Below are 19,362 nucleotides of genomic sequence, written 5' to 3'. Positions count from 1 at the left end.
ATAGCTCCCTTTATTAGCGATTATTTAGCACGGAGCTAAGATAGCCCGTGACCTGCTTTCCGCTCACGAAAACAGCTCGTACTGAGATAGAGTTAAACATAGCCTACTTCAAGTTATCAGTATCTTGATATTTGAGGGGCCCTGAACAATTTAACGGTTAATTGGTTTTGAATCTTCATCCTCGGACTGACAAAGCCTTGATAGGTTAATCCAGGCGGTTTCTCATAGCCTCTCAGAGAGAAATTAGAACTGGTCGGGAAACAACACGAAAATCGGGCCCCCAAAAAACAATTTTTAGCAAAAATAAAACCAACAACTTTGTATCATGCGTTGCATCATACCTCTTATGCTGAACTTGGCCTACTTTCCTCAATGTGAACTTGAATTTCTTTAAAGTTTAGATTTTTTCAACCTACCGTTATGAAAAAAACAACTTCTTTCAATATGAAAATCAACCAAAATCACTCAACTACACTTGCAGCAAAATTGCTATGGTTCTCACTACCTTGTCTACAAAAATTGTAGTAGGCCTATATTCGTATGGTGTGCACAATGCACATAGCATGTATGCGGTGCATTTGACGCTTAAACCAGTGTTAAAAAATATTGTCACATGCGTGTAGGCTACTGCTCCATATCTGCCACTGATTTTGGTAGATGGGCAATCCTTCACCAGGTGGTTGACGTCCTGAATGTTGGATGCGCAGTGTGAGCATTCAGGGCTGCTGAGAGTACTCCATCCAAGTAGTGTTTGGGTAGTGCGGGCGTGTCTGCTGATGATCCTGTTAGCTGTTACCCATTCTTGTCTGTTTGTTGTGTAAAATCCTGGAGGAGCCGTTGTTTGGTCGGTGATAACGTCTCCATCCCTTGACAATTCGGCGTGCCAGGCCAGTTTTGGTTCCAGTTATGCTGCGAATCAAAATTGTTGTATCTGATAATTTTAGTATAGTCTACATGGAGAAAAAATTTTTAGTGTGCTAAAGCCACGTTCTCAACACGCAACCGTTGGTGGTACTGGTATACTTAAAAGATTCTCAAAGCAACAAAAATATTTGGAAAAGTGTTTCGAAAGTTTCGATTAATGTTTTCCTTGAGTAAACATCGTGGGTGATGAGTTCCGGTTTGAAGCTCAAGTTTGCTGTGTAGCTTTCTTTCAAAAGTGCCAACTCATCCAAAATATCATTATTGCTTAAATTTATTGTACATGCTTGCAACTGCATATCAGACATACGATGAAGTTTCCATAGAACTTCAAACTAATCGATGATGTGCTTGAGTTTTTTGATACATCTGTTACTTATAGACTATCAACAGCTAGCGAATCTTTTCCAACATAGCCTGCGATAGAATAAATTTAGTTTGTATGATTGAGCCGGTGAAGCAGTTTTGTAGGAGAATTCAGTCCCCAGAAAATCTTTTTCTTTTTAATTCTTAGTTTCCACAACAAATTTAGTTTGCGAGTAGCCTACTCTTTCCAGCTTTCTCTAATTTTGTTAACATCTTCCTGTAATTTCATTAAATACATCAGTTGATTGTCAATTGAACAATGAACAGTCCTTTGGCTGTATGAAGAAGTTAGTGGAGTGAATCTCGTTTAGGACTGTAATCCACACATAGGCAATATAGGCATACAATTTAAACGGTTATGGTCACATTGTTCGTAAACAGTTATTCGTAAAACAATTCTTAGTGTTGTTCGTAAAACAATTGTTCGTAAACAGTTGCTGGTGAAATGAAATCTGTAAAATCAATTCTTCGTAAAGCATTTCTTCGTATACATCAAATGTCAATTGCATGCACGAAGAAATGCTTTGGGAAGAATTGTTTTACAAAGAATTACTTTTACGAAGAATCGTTCACGAAGAATTGTTTTACGAAGAACTGTTTACGAAGAAAACGTCGAACACCAATTTAAATTGTGTGCTGCAAGTAAGCTGCTTAAATAACGGGGCAGTTTTCTTTTAAATTTCCTAACTGGCCGATTACAATTGAAAATGACACACGCTTACTTCGATCAAATACTCCAAAATTGATATGACATCTGGACAACAATGTAGCCGACATTGTAAACCTAACTAGATTAAAGTAATGCCATCCATAAGCAGAAAATAGGCAAAAAAAGGTTTACTTTCTTTAATGTTACTTGAAAATCTTTACTTTCACCTTTCCAAACATGTTGGATTAATATGCATGGCCAACGCATTGTTTGATGTCAAGGTTTAGTTGCTCAAGTAAGAATAATGAGCTACACGCTTAGCCAACGCAGCACCAGTTTTCGAATTAAAACAACAGAAACCGTTCAGTGATAGAGAAATCAGTTGGCTTAATTGCAGCAGATTTTACGTATTGAAGCAATTGAACATAGCCTGCCTTAATACCACAATGATTTGTTCCTGATGAGAAGCAAATGAAGTAGCATCTACAGTACAATAATGAAAAAATACTTGATACTATACATTTCACTCAAAAATCTATTCATTTTTAAGTTGGTACATTTTATTTTAGTAGCAAAAATGGCTCGCTCAAACGTGAAAAAAACTACTCGCTATTCTTTTACAATTTTATGCTAGGGGGAAAGTTGCCTCACTTCCTCTCCTCTCGGAGCCCCTGGTTTCGCATACTTGTAGAGGCTCTTGACGCAGGGCCGGTTACCAAGATTGGAGTGAAATTTTCTGATTGTTGAAGTGTTGTTGCCGGGAAATTATTCCATTCACTAGGTGCGCTGAATGGAGAGCAGTCCTTGCGTTGCTCAAATGCTCAAGCGCACACTCCGAGAGACGAACCAGCGCCGCGTGATCTTGAACCGGGCACGTAACCACTGACCTAACGGGCGGACTTGGCTGTATTATTCCTTCAATGCATTGCTGAAATCATGCTTTCCCAATGCTACTAGTAGTGAGGCAAATGACAGAGGTTTTTGCAAAAATGTAGAGAATTTATGTGTTTTTTAATTGTTGTTGGAGAGCACGTGACTAATAGGGTGGAGTGAAAAATTTTTTTTCTTTCAAATCAAAAAGTCTAGTTTACCAAAATTCGGAGTTGAGCCCAAAAACAACTTCAAACACAATTTTGGGTCGGTGTCCCCCAGGGGGTGCAGGCACACACCCCCTAAAGTTCGAAAAACCCCAATTTTATAAAAAAAAATTAATATCTCATTAACCACAGACGATAGAAAGTCGGTTGATGGCTCAAAATCATCAGAAGGTACAAGTTTATATTACCTTTAAGAGAAGTATTTTTACTAAAAGCACTACAAAGTGGTCATTTTTGCAATAATGTATTTTTAGTCGTAAATTTACCTCAAATTTGGTCGATTTTGTAAATTAAGTTAATCTTTGTGCTTAGTATGTGTCATAGAAGTGAAAAATCAAGCAGATTCATTGTCATTTCACAATATGAATATCATAAAATGGTAACTGTAATGCAGTGTTCGCTCTAAGGTGCAAAGTTGAGAAATTAATTGAGCAATTTTTTCCTTGATTTGAAAAATGTGAAGATAGATTTGTGTGAAATTTTGGCATATTACTTAAAAAATTCGTGTGTTGAAGTAAAAGTATGGGCACAATTTTTCTAAAGCAGAAAAAAATACGTTGGGCAAACTTATACTTAAATCTACTTTGGGCAAATACTTATTTTACAACTTTCTTAGCGAAGAAAACTGCTGTAAGAAATGCACTTAACTACAGTGAGCTGATGTAAAACTGTTCAATTACGTGCAAGTTATACGACCAAGTTCAAATTTATCATAAATCAAATTTCAGCAAATTGTTCATCAGACATTAAATTGATTTTTGGTATTGAAGCACGGCATTAGCATACGCGACTTAATTTTTTGTCTGATCATGCCATCTCGTCTGTGAAAACCTTCAACGCTTGCAGCAGCTTCAGTTACCAAGTGCACATGCCTTTCCACTGCCTGGTTATGGCAGGGATGGTTCAGCTCAAGTTTATCTGTCATAATTTGTTGCACAGCTTCATTCGTCATGTTCCTGACTGCAGGCGGCTCGTGAAAATCGGAAAGGTCCAAACTTGACATATCGTAATAGGCTTTGGCTCCCGCATCTAACTTTGGAAGAATGAACATTCGTATCTTAGCAGAACCACTTTCTTGATGGAATGCTTTGACTTCTGCTTTGAAGAATTTTGTTTATTGCAGTGATACGAACGCTTCGGTCATCATCTCCCAGCATTGCCAAAATTATGTTTTCATGGTGGGCAAAAAAAGCATTGTTTTGCAAAACTTTAAGTCCAACGTTGTTTACCAGTACATTTGGAAAATGAAAAATGGCATTTAGCATAAAGAAAAAATTTTTGGACCCGTCTGTAATTCTATGATGATATTTGATGCGGAACCAACAGGGAAAATAGACTCGAACAAGGTATTCAGTCAAAGTGCGCAAATTCTTTGAAGGCCTCTTCTTTGAAACGTAATAACGTAGGATTCGACATCCTAAGGTCAACCAACGGGAATGGCATAATCCACCAACTTCAAGGTATTTCAAATCCTGTGTAACTACGCCTGTCATAACAGCTTGACACGTTTGCATAGCATAATACTGATCACTGCTGAGACTTTCAATTACTTCATCAGGAAGAATAGGAAATTCGTCATTTAAGATAGGCAGAAAATTCGCCACAGCCCAAGCTGACACTTTTCCATTCAATTGCTTGCCAATTGTTCCAGAAAACGATTCTGGACCACTTGTTGAACCATCTAATTCTTGAAATATATGCCTTAGAGGGAGCTCATTGAGATGCAGCAAGCACACCACCCATTGCAATGGACGGCCAAGCTTTTTTTCAAGGGAAGTAATGAAACCAGATTTTTTCCCTGTCATAGTTGCTGTTCCGTCTGTCCCAAAGATGTTTAGCTTGCTTTCCATTGCTGTGCCTTCAATTGCACCATACACGGCTAGTGCAATTTGTTGACCAGTTCCATTTTCTGGTGTGATATGCGTGATGTAAAATTCAAAGGGTTCACTGACAACTACATAGTGCTCTTCAATGATTCTGGTTCGATGATAGTTGCTCCCTTGTTTCACACTGGTAATGGTGGCATCCTTTCGCCCATCAACATAAAGTCCATCCACAATATCGAACTGCAATTCTTCTTCCTTCTGAATTTCTTTGGCAGTAGCAATAGCAGCACCTGCTCTATCCGAAATTCCAAATCTTTCACAAGTTATTGCTACTTCTTTTAGAGATGATCGGTTTTGTGTAGTAGATTTGGTTGGCAATATTGACAAAGCTGAAGAAGCTCCCTCACTCTTACTTGTTTCACTGTCAGTGTCTTCCATCGTTACGTTGCTTATCAATTCCAAATTGCTAGCACTTGTTGAAGGAGTATTTGATTCAACTTTTTCTTTAGAAGCAACCATTTGCATAAACTTGATATCAGATGGAGCTAATTTTTCAACAACATCTGTGCATTTTCTTTCTCTCGGCCCTTTTTGGTCTTCATAAAAAACATAATCAGATTCTACCATTCGCAGTTTAAATTTCTCTTCCAGGATACGTCTTTGACCTCTGTCTTCACAAAAAATATCAAATAGCTTGTGTGAATCTTCCAAAAATATCGTCAATTTTGTTCAAAAGCAGCTCCAACTCTTCTTTTTTTGAGAATTGCATCAACTTTTTGAAATTCTTCAACAAGTTTTGATATTTTCCAACTTATAGTATTGACACTTACACAGTACACATTGCAATGAATCCATATCCAATACAATTCTTCTGCAACCGTATTGGCTGCCCCTTTCTGTCTCCAGTTTTCCTCAGAAAGAAGCCTCTCAAGCACATCTTGTTTTGTAAGAAGAACTCTTTGATTCAAATGTTCTCGACTTGTGAAATTATAGTATTCGCCGCATTGACGCACACGTTTTATTGAAAGTTTTCTAGTTAACATGATTAAATTGATTAATGCTGCATGAAACAATGCACCGTTATAGCAGAAGATAGCTCCAAAATGAACCAAAACTGATTCTTTCTATTTAGATTTGGCTTTATTACTACTGTATTTCGCTGATTTTTTTGACTAACAAAGATCTACTAATCGACTAGAGTAGTTTCTGAATGCTGTTTAAAGCAGAATACTTGCATAAAACAAACTCCAATACATGTATAAAACAACTGCAGCTGCCAGAAAAGTTAAAGCAACTTTTAAACTGACTTCCAGCTTAGCATTAAAATGATAATATTGAAGCAGGCCTAACTGCTGTCTTCTTCAGCAATACACACACCGCTACTAACTATTTTAGTTTACTGGAATGAAGTAGCCTACAGAATGCAATATGCAGCCAGATATCGGGCACTGCATTGTGATGTCACAATGCGTTATTCCACTTTTGCTAAACAGGTGGCGTAATGACGTAGAGATAAAGAGCATTGCAATTGCGCCACAATATCGCATTTTGCTGGTTGATGAAGTTACCAGTCCTTTGAGCACGTAATTAATCTGAACAAGTGAACATAGATCGAAATAAACTTACAATTATTGAAGCTATATCCGTGGCTCCGTGCCTAATCATAACAGATTAGGACTAAAGAAGTCATTAACAATGCGGTTTTGTAGCCAAGCGCCACTGTACGCATTTACACCGTACTAAGCATAAAATATCAACTGAATATACAAAAATCGACCAAATTTGACGTAAAGTTACGACTAAACTTACATTATTGCAAAAATGACCACTTTGTAGTGCTTTTAGTAAAAATACTTCTCTTAAAGGTAATATAAACTTGTACCTTCTGATGATTTTGAGCCATCAACCGACTTTCTATCGTCTGTGGTTAATGAGATATTAATTTTTTTTTATAAAATTGGGGTTTTTCGAACTTTAGGGGGTGTGTGCCTGCACCCCCTGGGGGACACCGACCCAAAATTGTGTTTGAAGTTGTTTTTGGGGTCAACTCCGAATTTTGGTAAACTAGACTTTTTGATTTGAAACAAAAAAATTGTTTCACTCCACCCTAGTGACTAAGTGCCCACTCCCTGGATCCGCCACAAAGTGACCACTCCCTGGATAGATATGCGGCAGGTCATAAGTAAGACTAATACGTATTAAGTGTATGATTGCAATTGGTTTCAATGTAATCAATTTATGTCATGACTGAGTACATACCTACAACCAACTCGCACTCTTGAAGGCCATTTTGATCGAGTGTTGTGACGACCAGGTGGGTGTGAACGAGGCTGTGCCAAAAAATGGCGAGGTTCATGGATTTTTCCTAAACTTTCTTAAAATTTGTAGTGGACTTTTACAAACACAAACGTGAAAAAAAATAATAACGTCACACGGTCGCTCTGGGCGTTTCTATGGTTACCAGTACCCATTTTCATAAAAATTGTCATATTTTGAAAATCACTTGAGATAAAAAGATGAACGTTACATGAAAAGCTGCATAAGTGGCATGTTTATATCTGCTCTAAGAACACTTTTTATTCTAGGACTATACTTGAAAAATAGTTATCAGCAAAAAACTCAATTTTACTATTTTTTTGTAGTACCGTAGAAGAGATACAGGAACTATTTGACATTTTTTTCTTTTTTGCTCTCATTTCTTCAGCTTATATCAAAATAAGACAAAATTTTATTGAAAATACGGCCAAGGTTCATGTTTATTGACTTTGTAAATATTTTGACAATAGAATTTATTTTTGTGAGGTTAAAGCTGATACAAGTTTTTTTGAAGAGTGTATAATCGGTCCTGCCCCTGAAGAACCTATTATACACAAGCAAACATTGAAAAACAAAACAGGTTTTTTCACTTTCATTGCAAAAAAAGCACATAAAAATGTGAAACAATAATACTTAGTGTCTATAAACATTTTAATTGCGAAAGTAAGATTAATTAGCGTTACATCAATAGCTCTGAACTGTGTAAGACGCGTCTTCATAAGTGGGGTGTTAAACTCTTTTCAGCCACAGCCAAAATTCATTAATTTTGTTGAAATGACTTTTGGAGCGTAGCCTACATGTAATACATGTAATGTAACATGTAATACATGTAATGTAATACATTTAATACATAGACTCTTTATGGACAGACATAAAACGAAAAACATTGTTGTCAGTGCTAAAATCTTGCAATTTCAAACAATTGTAATGCCTGTCAATAAAGAGTCTACATGAAGCAATACTTCGAAAATGTGTCTTTGTTTTTTGTTACCTCAACTTCAGTTATAATCAACAACGGCAATTGCTTATATAGTCACCTGCTCTGATGATGTCGCCAAACTTCCAAGCTTTTCTTTCACACCTTCACACCTTTGAAATGAATCCTTGAAGGACCTATTAAACAGTAACGTCCAAGACCTATTTTAGGCCTACAATGAATTAAGCATTTAAAGAATTAACTTTTGTACGTTTAAAAAATAAAGCTTACTTTTCTAGCAACATTATATTACATGTACACTCCAAAAGTCATTTCAACAAAAATAGTGAATTTTGACCGTGGCGGAAAAGAGTTTAACACCCTACTTATGAAGACGCCTCTTGCACAGTTAAGAGCTATGGATGTAACGCTAATTAATCTTACTTTCGCAATTAAAATGTTTATAGACACTAAGTGTTATTGTTTCACGTTTTATGAGCTTGTTTTTGCAGTGAAAGTGAAAAAACATGTTTGGTTTTTCAATGTTTGCTTGTGTATAATAGGTCCTTCAGGGGTAGGATCGATTATACACTCTTAAAAAACGTTTGTATCAGCTTTAACTTTACAAAAATAAATTCTATTGTCAAGATATTTACACAGTCAATAAAAATTAACCTTGGCCGTATTCGCTAAGAATTTTGTCTTATTTTGATATAAGCTGAAGAAATGAGAGCAAAAAAGAAAAAATATCTAATAGTTCCTGCATCTCTCCTACGGTACTACAAAAAAAAAAGTAAAATTGAGTTTTTTGCTTATAACTATTTTTCAAGTAGTCCTAGAATAAAAAGTGTTCTTAGAGCAGATATAAACATGCCACTTCTGCAGGTTTTGGTGTAACGTTCATCTTTTTATCCCCAGTGATTTTCAAAATATGACAATTTTTATTAAAATGGGTACTGGTAGCCATAGAAACGCCCAGCGCGACCGTGTGACGTCATTATTATTTTTTTTCACGTTTGTGTTTGTAAAAGTACACTACAAATTTTCAGAAAGTTTAGGAAAAATCCATGAACTTCGCTATTTTTTGGCACAGCCTAGTGGGGACCTATGATCTACATTATGTGCGAATTTGACCTGTTTTTGTGCCACGTTTGGGTAGAGGCTTAATTTTTTCTGGCAACTGAGCTCATAAAACAATAAATCATCTGGCAAAACTAGTAGCAATTATTTTTTTTTAGAAATCAAATATCATTCAGTCATCACAATTTAGCTGGTTGCTTTTCTACAATCATTTCAGGCATTCTGCAATATAGTTTGAACTACAGAGATTGGGTTCAAATAGACTATCACTACTGACCTATCACGAAACAGTTCAGTCTGATTTTTTGACCATTCACGCAAAAACACATAAAATGGCCTAATAATCTAGCAATGATAAAGCTTTGGTAGAGAGTTTTCTTTGTTGAACTATAGAGAAATAAAACAAAGTAACTTCAGCGGGTTTAACATGATGTAGGCCTATTACATACACAGATATAACATAATTAAAAATAAAATCTAACGTTTTCGACACGTACGTCGTACGTCGTTTGAGTGTCTTCATCAGGAATTACATATCTGCAATATACATAAAATTAAAAATGTAATGTAAATTTGACTTTTCGCTATAACTGTAACTGTATACTAACGACACTCCATTTATAGCTACAATCCAGTATACAGTTATTAGTGCAAAGTCAAATTTACATTATAATTTTCATTTCATGTATATTGCAAATGTGTAATTCCTGATGAGGACACACGTACGTGTCGAAAACGTTAGAGTTTATTTTTAATTATGTTATATATTTGTGTATGTAATAGCCTACATCATGTTAAACCCGCTGAAGTTACTTTGTTTTGTTTCTCTAATATAACAATACAAATTAATGACTTAAATAATGTTTGCTATTAATTATTTTCAATGTAATAAATCAAAGAAAAGCAGTTAAAAAAGGCAAATAACTAGTCGAACAAGAGATCACAGGCTAAACCTATAGATTCAATCCGCATGTCATGTAAAGATGTACAGTAGTTATGTCAAAATGAACACTACTCTAAGCTACATTTAACGGCTAACACTAAATTAAGATGATCTAAACCGGGGCCTGTCCGCAAACGTCTTTCTCGCTTCAAGTAGAATAATTGCTTATAAGTCTACCTACCAGGTGGTCTATCTGATTGTGAACTTTTCATGGCTGTTGACTACACTCAATTGGAACTTTTTTTTAACACATTTCCGACAGAATTTAGTCCATAATCACAATCTTATTTGATTCAATGTTACAATTAAATGCAATCAATTCATTCAATCCTTAACCTTTTATGAATTGCAATCTCTGCATTTCATCAGAAAACAGTTTCCTAATCAAACGAAAACAGCCATTCAACGAATAGGTGAGCACCTTAGTGACCTTTATAGATGGCTATGGTGAGTGCTATCGGGTATTTCAATCCCGTGTGGAATGCGTTGATAACGGAAGCCAAACTTCTCCATTAAATAACGTATTGAACATAAAATCTTACCACAAAAAAAAGACAAATTTCTCAACTTCGTTTTAAACTTTTATTTACGTAGATTTGATGCTTGACTTTGAATATCAATAATTTACATGGTTGGTTTGATATCAGTAACGTCATAACAATGTAACTGAACTGGCAGCCCAGAGTTTAAAATTTGCATTTCATCAGGAAACAGCTCCCGAATCCAACGAAAACAGTACCTTATAGTGGCCTTTATAGATGGCTATGGTGAGTGCTATCGGGTATTTCAATCCCGTGTGCAATACGTTGATAACGGAAGCCAAAGTTTTCCATTGTAATCTACTGAACACAAAATCTCACTACAGAAAACGACAAATTTCCTGTTTTTTTTACATTGAAATTTTGTGTTCATTTATACAACAAGCACTTTGATTAGAATACCGTAACGTTCGTTGGTGCTTTTTGCCTATATATTTGCATTTGGTTTGTAATATTGAAGGGCAACTAAGCAATCTCTCTCATTCTTCCATCTACGAAGGCAGGGCCGTGTTAGTCACCGGGGAGACACGGCTGTTCAGGGGCTCTTTATTTTAGTCTGTTCAATGTTTTTTGGCTGTAAAAAAAGAAAAACTGCTACAGAAGCATGATATAATCGTAATCAATAACTTAAATTATGCAAGGCGTATTTACTGCTTTTCAAACCCCTGGCTGTGGGCCCACCTCCGTTTATAGGATCACTCATATTTATTACATGTAGCGTTTGTCGGGTTGTAGTTTTACATATTGGCCAACATTTAAGATGTACATATTGTACAGGTATTGTTTTTTTTCCTATTTTGCAGAATTTTCTCGCTTGCTTTGCTCGCACAACCACATTTTATTCACCTAGCCAGCGACCTTGGGCATACATAGTTTCAAAAGTGGATTGAGGGATTAAAAAATTTTTTGCGTCTTGCAAAAACTAACGAAGTACTGTAATATTCTGAAGTAAACACTGTCCATTCAAACAGCCTAGTTAATTAATATTCAAATTGATAAATTTAGGTGCAAAATGGAGACTGCTATAAAACGAAATGTTCCATGAAAATATTATAGGTGAAGCGAAAATGAGAACACATCAGATAGATTTTTGAAGTTCTAGTTTGTTGAAAGGCTCTACTATACTAGGCTCTACAAATTTTCTAGAAATTACTCATTAAAATCTTTCTATGGTCGCGAATGAAGTTTTTTGAAATGGTAGACCAACTTAAATTTAAAACCAAAGCTTCTACCCAAATCCAATTTTAATTTGATGAATTAACTAAAGCGACCTATGGTTACAGTTACAGTTAGCCTACATACAAATTGAGAATCTTGATAAAGAAAAAAACATTATTTGCGCCAAAAATATCTGAAAAGTGATCAAAACAAGATTATACTTTTTAAAATTTTCTTGAGGCAAGCCCACTACACCTCCAATCCGACTGCAATTTTTTGGACATTAAGTTTTGCATTGTCCAATTATCTTATCGATGTTGCTTTGTTAAATATCTGGTCCTTTCCCTAGCTCTTTTCTACATCCGCTACTGCATAGTCAACTTATTTATTATATTTTTACAAAAATCTTAGAGTTGTTTACTTTTTGCTGGAATGATAATTGTAAATTCTTTACCTACATTGAAAGAATTTGCGGCCATAATGTAGGCTAATGATTTTTTCGTATATAAAGCCATCACTAAACATAAGGACCAACTATAGTGGATTTGGGGGGCAAGATGGTGCTCACACGACCTTGCATGAAGGGTGTTACTTTGGTACCCGGACAATTTGCCGAAAGGACATTTTGCCGAAAGACATTTTGCCAAAAGACATTTTGCCGAAAGGACATTTTGCCGAAACTCATTTTGCCAAAAGGACTAATTGCCGAAATTATACAAACGTATCATATGTATTATCATAACATAATAACGCATAAATATCATTCACAAACAATTAATCCTTTCGGCAATTTGTCCTTTCGGCAAAATGAGTTTCGGCAAAATGTCCTTTCGGCAAAATGTCTTTCGGCAAAATGTCTTTCGGCAAAATGTTCGCGCACGGTTACTTTTATGAGGCATATACTGTAAGTTTATTGGCCTACGTCACCTAGAAATTGACTCAAATTTTGTATCTTAATTATCATGACGCAATATTACGAGCCAAAAACTAACCCCGTGATATGAACGATTCTTGTTCATCAGTTGTATAGATAGTTTGATGACTCTTTTTTCTCACTCGAAAAAAATATCGTTAGTCGACCACTCGGCATGCGACAAATCAGCATTTACATTTCAGCTACTGCCCAAGTCAGCAAAAGATATTTTCTCGTAGCATCGAAATTGCTTGGTCATCGCTTGCTAAACTGCTAATTTTTTTATGTATGCTTTGTTTTTGTATTCAATCAAAAATAAAGAACTGACTGTAATAAGCTTTTTTCGCAAATGATTCATTTGTGATGTAATTTAAGTCACTACAAAATTACGACAATTGAGTTCCTCTACAACTGCAACACTACATATTAGAATCCAAATACGGCCACTGCCTTTTGCGTCAATGTTTCGCAATGCGTTCGAAATATGTTTGTTTGAATACTTGCAGTAAGCTTAATGTTATTCTTGGAAGTGAATTGCTTAATATCAGATTATAACTTATTTTCTGCTGTTAAGATTTTCATGTGTTCCGTTTTCGTTTCGAGCCGACGATGAAACGAAAATGCTTAGAAAAAAACGAAATATTTTACTAAATATTTGCTATGAAGTAAAACCAAGAAAGAAGTTTCAGCGTCGTAACCAAATAAAGCGATTTAAAATTTCAAAAAAAATGCCTTCAACTGCCCTGCACATAAAGCAAAAATTGTGACATTTCACACAAGCATTTGATGTGAACTTCTAATTTTAATAAAATGCATTGACATTTTTGTCACTTCCACTAGCCCAAGAATATTGTTATTATTCCACTTCCCAAGCTCAATCGTTTTGCGCAGAAACAAAGCGAGGCGATGAAACATTTTCGTTTCGAACAGTCCAAGTAGCGATGAGGATAAACAAAGGTTTGCCTTTGTTAAGTAACAGTTTGTACAGAACTAAAAGCATCGACAGTGCTACTGTATTTCGGATTAACTGTTTATTTTTATGTTTGATTTAGGTCTCAATGCATTGCGTTAATAGCTAGTCGAATTTTTGTTGGAAAGTTTATGATAGCATATTATAATTTGCCAAAGCAGTTTATTTCCACAAGATCGAGAGCCCTGCTTTTTGTGAGATCTTTTTAACGTTCTTTTTAACGTTTCATGATAAAGCTTTGGTAGAGAATTTTCTTTGTTGAACCATAGAGAAATAAAACAAAGTAACTTCAGCGGGTTTAACATGATGTAGGCCTATTACATACACAGATATAACATAATTAAAAATAAAATCTAACGTTTTCGACACGTACGTCGTACGTCGTATGAGTGTCTTCATCAGGAATTACATATCTGCAATATACATAAAATTAAAATTGTAATGTAAATTTGACTTTTCGCTATAACTGTAACTGTATACTAACGACACTCCATTTATAGCTACAATCCAGTATACAGTTATTAGTGCAAAGTCAAATTTACCTTATAATTTTCATTTTATGTATATTGCAAGTATGTAATTCCTAATTCCTAATAAATCAAAGAAAAGCAGTTAAAAAAGGCAAATAACTAGTCGAACAAGAGATCACAGGCTAAACCTATAGATTCAATCCGCATGTCATGTAAAGATGTACAGTAGTTATGTCAAAATGAACACTACTCTAAGCTACATTTAATGGCTAACACTAAATTAAGATGATCTAAACCGGGGCCTGTCCGCAAACGTCTTTCTCGCTTCAAGTAGAATAATTGCTTATAAGTCTACCTACCAGGTGGTCTATCTGATTGTGAACTTTTCATGGCTGTTGACTACACTCAATTGGAACTTTTTTTTAACACATTTCCGACAGAATTTTGTCCATAATCACAATTTTATTTGATTCAATGTTACAATTCAATGCAATCAATTCGTTCAATCCTTAACCTTTTATGAATTGCAATCTCTGCATTTCATCAGAAAACAGTTTCCTAATCAAAAGAAAACAGCCATTCAACAAATAGGTGAGTACCTTAGTGACCTTTATAGATGGCTATGGTGAGTGCTATCCGGTATTTTAATCCCGTGTGGAATGCGTTGATAACGGAAGCCGGACTTAACCATTAATAACGTATTGAACACAAAATCTTACCACAAAAGAGACAAATTTCTCAACTTCGTTTTAAACTTTTATTTACGTAGATTTGATGCTTGACTTAGAATATCAATAATTTACATGGTTGGTTTGATATCAGTAACGTCATAACAATGTAACTGAACTGGCAGCCTAGAGTTTAAAATTTGCATTTGATCAGGAAACAGCTTCCTATTAGTCTAACCTCTAACGAAAACAGCCATTCAACGAATAGGTGAGGAGTACCTTGTAGTGACCTTCATTGATGGCCATGGTGAGTGCTATTGAGTATTTCAATACCGTATGCAACGCGTTGATAACGGAAGCCAAAGTTTTCCATTATAATCTACTGAATACAAAATCTCACTACAGAAAACAACAAATTTCTTGTTTTTTTAACATTTAAAACTTTTGCTCATTTATACAAGAAGCAATTTGATTAGAATACCGTAAAGTTCGTTGTTCTTCTTGCCTATATATATGCATTCGGTTTGTAATATTGAAGGGCAACTAAGCAATCTCTCTCTCAGTCTTCCATCTATGAAGGCAGGGCCGCGTTAACCACCGGGGAGACACGGCTGTTCAGGGGCCCTTTTATTTTAGTCAGTTCAATGTTTTTTTTACTGTAAAAAAGTAGAGCTGCTACAGAAGCATGATATAATAGTAATCAATAACTTAAATCATGCAAGGCGTATTTACTGCTTCTCAACCCCTGGCTGGGGTCCCACCTCCGTTTAGGGGATACTCATATTTATCACATGTAGCGTTTTTCGGGTTTTAATTTTACATATTGGCCAACATTTAATATGTACACTTGTACAGGTATTGTTTTATTCAATTTTGCAAAAAAATTTCGTTTGCTTTGCTCACTCAACCACATTTTATTCTTCTAACCAGCGACCTTGGGCATACAGAGTTTCAAAAGTGGATTAAGGGATCAAAAAGTTTTTTAAGTCCCGTAAAAACTAACTGACTAGACTATTGTAATATTCTGAAGAAAACACTGCCCACTCAAACAGCCTAGTCAATTAATATTCAAGTGCTGTGAAAATATTATTGGTAAAGCGAAAATGAAAACACCTCTGATAGATTTTCGAAGTTCAAGTTTGTTGAAAGGCCCTACCATAGCCTACTTATAGGCCATACAAATTTTCTAGAAATTACTCATTGAATTCTTTCCATGGTCGTGAATGAAGTTTTTTTGAAATGGAAGGCCAACTTAAATTTAAAACCAATCCTTCTACCCAAATCCAATTTTAATTTGATAAATTAACTAAAGCGACCTATGGTTACAGTTATGGTTCGCCTACATACAAATTGAGAATCTTGATCAAGAAAAAAAAAACATTATCTGCTCCAAAAATACTTAAAAAGTGATCAAAACAAGATGATACTTTTCAAAATGTTCTTGAACCAAGCCCACCACACCCCCTATCCAACTTTAATTTTTCGGACATTAGGTTTTGCATTGTCCATATCCATATTGTCTATCCATATCCATATTGTCCATGTTTTGCATTTGCATATATCTTATCAATGTTGCTTTGTTAAAATTCCTGTCCTTTCCCTAGCTTTTTTCCACATCTGTTACTGCATAGTCAACTTATTTATTATATTTTTACAAAAATTTTACAGTTTTTTACTCTTTGCTGGAATGATAAATTTAAATTCTTTACCTACATTGAAAGAGTTTGCGGCCAGAATATAACGATTTTTTCCTATTTTTAAGAGTCATCACTAAATATAAGGACACACTAGTGGATTTAGGGGGGGGGGACAAGTTGGTGCTCACACGACCTTGCATGAAGGGTGTTACTTTTAGGAGGCAAATAAGCTTATTGGCCTACGTCACCAAAAAATTGACTCAACTTTTGCATCTTAATTATCATGACGCAATATTACGAGCCAAAAACTAACCCCGCGAAATGAACGAATCTTTCATCAGTTGCATAGTTTGGTGACTCTTCTTCATCACTCGAAAAAATTTCTTTAGTCGGACCACTCGGCATGCGACAACTCAGCATGTACATTTCAGCAACTGCCAAAGTCAGCAAATGAAATTTTTGTCTAGCATCGAACTTGTTTGGTCATCGCTTGCTAGACTGCTAAATTTTTTATGTAGCCTATGTTTCGTTTTGGTATTCAAACAAAAATAAATGACTGACTGTAATAAGCTTTCATTGCAAATGATTCATTTGTGATGCAATTTAAGTCACTACAAAATTACAACAATTGCGTTGTTCTACAACTGCAACACTACTAGGATAGTTCTAAAACGAATTTGTGTTGTTTGAATCAAATGGAACGAAACTGGTACAAGAACAATAATTAAAAACGACATAGAGGCAAAATAGGGCGACGGGCTTTTGCGTCAATTTTTCGCAATATGTTGGAAATATGTTTGTTTGGATGGTTGCAGTAAGCCTATGTGTTAACTATTCTCGGAAGTGCATAGGTTAAAATCGGATGGTAACGTATTTTCTGAAGTCAAAGATTTTCATGTGTTCCGTTTTCGTTTCGAGCTGACGACGAAACGAAAATGCTTAGAATAAAAAATATATATTTCACTATATACTTTGATATGAAGTAAAACTGGTCTGAGCTCTGGTCATACAGGCAAATGTTAAAAATTTCATGGAAACAAAAGATCACTAACGATGAAGAATTACCCAAATCCAATTCAAGCAAAATTCGCTTACAATTAGTCAAAAAAAGAAAATTGAAGTATTTCGGATACACAATAAGGCAAAACTCGTTGCAAAGATCACCAACAGGAGGAAAGATAAACGGTAAAAGAAACAAAGGCAGACTAAGAATAATTTGGACTTCGAACATCACTAAATGGACAAAATTAACTTATGAAAGTGCAGTACGAACAGCTCATGGTCGAGAACAATGACGCATTGTATCCAACCCTCAATACGAGGAAGGAACGTAATGATGATGATGAAGTAAAACCAAGAAAGAAGGTTCAGCATCGAAACCAAATAAAGTGATTTAAAATTTCAAATAAAAACATGCCTTCAACTGCCCTGCACATAAAGGAAAAATTGTGATATTTGATTGACTGAGTCTTTATCCTCCGACTGGGAAAGCTTCTTGCAGAGCTTAATCCCGGCTGTTTCGCATACTTGTAGAGGCTATGAATCACTGACGCAGGCCCGGTTACTGAGATTGACAGAGTGAAGTTTCAGATTGTTGAAGTGTTGTTGCCGAGAATGATTCCCTCCATTAGATTCCGCTGAATGGAAAGCAGTTCTTAACGTGCGTTGCGCAAGCGCACACCCCGAAGATGCGAGATTCGAAGTCACGTGTTAACCAATTGAGCTATCGGGCTATATTTCACACAATCATTCGCTGTGAACTTCTAATTCTAACAAAATGCATTGACATTTTTGTCACTTCCACAAGCCAAGAATGTTGTTATTATTCCACTTCCCAAGCTCAATCGTTTGGCGCAGAAACGAAACAAGGCGTTTTAAAATATTTTCTTGCACTCAATATCAACCAGAAGCAACAATCACTTTTTCCTCCCCTACTTCTCCAAAAGCTTGACTCAACAATCCATTCAGTTTAGTGGAGTTAAAGTGTGGAATCATCTCCCGAAAACCATCACTGAAATTGAAACCTTTTCAATATTTTGCAGTAACCTGAAAAAGCACTTGCGTTTTGAAAATTAACCTCTAACAACCTATGCTGTAACTCTTTAATTATCTGACTGTATTATTGATTGTTGCACCATATCCTGGTATAGCATGCCTTTCCAAATGCCACTTTTGTAAATTTATCCTACATATCATATATTACTATATTATACATTAACATATCTTACTATACGTATATCTTATATATTACACCCGACCGGATAAGGATGATGATTACTATCTTAACTCTTCCATGAATAAGCTACTATACCGTATTGCATAATTTAATATTTGTCAGATAAGAATATATCACTAAGTTACTACCAGCTTGCATCTAACTACTCCCCTGATTATTATAAGCTATTATGTTCGTTCAGAGGATCGCTTGACTTTTCGTAAGATTATTATTTAGGTTGGTTTGGAAAAGATGCTTGAAACAACTCAGACACTACATCCTTCATCGGCGCTACCAAAGAGTCTCCACCTCTCATTAGCGATACCAAAAACACTCCATCCCTCACTGACGCTATCAAAGATGATTCAACTCTTATTAGAAATACCAAAAACACGCTGCTATATCATCATGCAGTTGCTCTTACATGCGCAGGAAATTAATTTAAAAAACAAAGCTTTTTTAACTATTTTATCTTGATAATGAGCTGCCATATTATGTATTTGTTCTACAATATATAGGCTACTTAATATCGTTGCTGCGAACACTTTATTTCTGTAAGAAATCTGTAAATAGTCCTTGTTTTGATAGTCCGTTATGTAATTTCAATATGTGTGTGTAACTGTGTATATTAGTTTGTTTTTGTGATGTTGGGTTCAGTCGTGTTCTCATTGCTTTAAG

Source organism: Aplidium turbinatum, chromosome 5 (assembly GCF_918807975.1).
Source record: "Aplidium turbinatum chromosome 5, kaAplTurb1.1, whole genome shotgun sequence".
Taxonomy (NCBI): domain Eukaryota; kingdom Metazoa; phylum Chordata; class Ascidiacea; order Aplousobranchia; family Polyclinidae; genus Aplidium; species Aplidium turbinatum.
Note: the sequence above shows the minus strand (reverse complement) of the source record.